Source organism: Procambarus clarkii, chromosome 61, assembly GCF_040958095.1.
Source record: "Procambarus clarkii isolate CNS0578487 chromosome 61, FALCON_Pclarkii_2.0, whole genome shotgun sequence".
Taxonomy (NCBI): domain Eukaryota; kingdom Metazoa; phylum Arthropoda; class Malacostraca; order Decapoda; family Cambaridae; genus Procambarus; species Procambarus clarkii.
Genome location: NC_091210.1, coordinates 1398247 through 1400322, shown reverse-complemented (window position 1 = coordinate 1400322; position 2076 = coordinate 1398247).

The window sequence follows — 2076 nt, the reverse complement described above, 5'->3', positions numbered from 1 at the left end:
GAGGTCAGTGATGAAGACTGTTTCCCCGGTGTAGACTATGTTGGGCACAGCCGACTTCAAGATGATCGATTGTAGAGCCGCTGTGTCCCTCAAGATCTTCAATTTGAAACGTCCCTCCGGATTTGAACCGTTGGCAGAGACAGTTCCAGTATACAGGTGGTTACTGAAAAGAGAAAGATCATTAACATCAACACCAACATTCATCACAGGCTTACCGGACTTAGGAGGAGTTGGTTTGGGTCGTTGTTGGTCAGTGGTTCCCTTGTATTGAGACTTACCACACTTGTCTATGGTATGTCCATAGAGTCTACAATACTTGCAGTACAGTTGTGAACCAGCTTGATCGGGGCTCACCTTCTCGTAACTGTACCACGACTTCTTACTGGAGGATGGTTCGGGTGTCAGCCGGTGGATGAGGCTGTAAGTGTCAGCCGACTTAGCACACTTCAGGTAGTCGGTTTCTTCTTTATCTGCTAAGTAGAGGCGGACAGGAGGTGGCACACGTCTCAAGAATTCTTCAACAAGCATCAGGTTGACGAGTTCTGTAAAAGTAGAGACATGTGCTGCTTCCAGCCATTTCATGAAATACCTCCGTTTCGTGTTAGCAAACTCGAGGAAGGTAGTGGTACTTGCCTTCAGGTGGTCACGGAATTTCCTTCTATAACTTTCTGTGGAAAGTAGGTAGGCGTCCAACACTGCTTGTTTCAGAGTGTAGTAGTCATTCTCAGACGCCAAAGTACTGAGTGTGACTGCAGCTCTACCTGTAAGATGGACTCTGAGAAGTGTGGCCCATTGGTCGACAGGCCAACTGAGTTGATTAGCAAGGGTTTCAAAGGTGGTGAAAAACACATCAACTTCTGCTTCTACAAAGGATGGCATTAACTTACTTGCATGTGATATATTAAAACTGACGGGAAGATTGGCAGTAGCTTGCTGGCGTTGAGTGAAGTGTGAAGTTTCCAAGGCGATTTCGCGTTGACGACACTCTAGAGCCAGAGTCGCTTGTTGCTTGTCATGTTCGCGTTGTATTTCCAACTCGCGTTGTTTTGTTTCAAGCTGTACTCTCTCACGTTCATGGAGCAAGGCGACCTCACGTTCGTGGAGGGCGAGTCCACGTTCGTGTTCTTCTCTCCTCAAAGCAGCTTCGCGTTCTCTGAGGGTGATTTCTCGTTCTTGTTCTTCCCTCCTCAAAGCAGCTTCGCGTTCTTGTTCTTCCCTCCGTATGGCAGCTGCTTCTCTTTGCTGCTCACGTTCAATCTTGGCCAGCTCTAGTTTAAGTTTCATCGTTGCCAAGTCAGTTTTCTCTGCAATATAGTAAGTTTCATGAGTTTCAGAGTCTATCTTACCTTGCTCTAAATAGTAATCCAGCAACAGGTTGTGTAGGTCATTTTTGTTGGCTTGGTAGGGAACTTCTAGTTGATACTCATGTGCAAGAGTTTGTAATTCAGTCCTCTTGGCACGACTTAAAGTCCCTATTTCACCTGCTGGATTTGCACGGAAAGTTTGGAGACGAAACATGGTGAAATTAGCAAATAAAGGTACACGAATATTCAATAGTGAAATGTCAGAAACAGGACAACGTGGCAACTGGTACCTATCCTGTGTGATCTTTAACAATTAATGTTAAGTGAAAGATATTAAATGATTAAATTAAATCAAGGGCGCAGGAAATCTTGTACCCGGTACTCATGTAAGAGAATAAGGGCAAGAAAATCCTACTAACAAATGAAACAAAGTTTCGAAAACAAATGAAACAGTTAAATGCTTCAAAAGTAAAATTGGTAGTCCAAGGATGTAGGCATACCTTGCCAAGTCTCTATAGGACATAAAGCAAGTTTTTCCTACTGAATTTAATATGATACTTACAGAATTAGCGAACTTTTGTGCTCTGAAAAAATAAGCTAATTCCCTACCGTTGTATGTATCATCATCTCTGACTGACGTGTAGGGGTGCGAGGTGTCAACTTGTGACGAGAACTGCTGCTGAGGTCCCAATTCAGCAACTAAAGTTCGAGCTAGAGGAACTATGGCCCTCTTTGTCCTCCTACAGTCAGATTGCAGAAGATTGGGTACTCT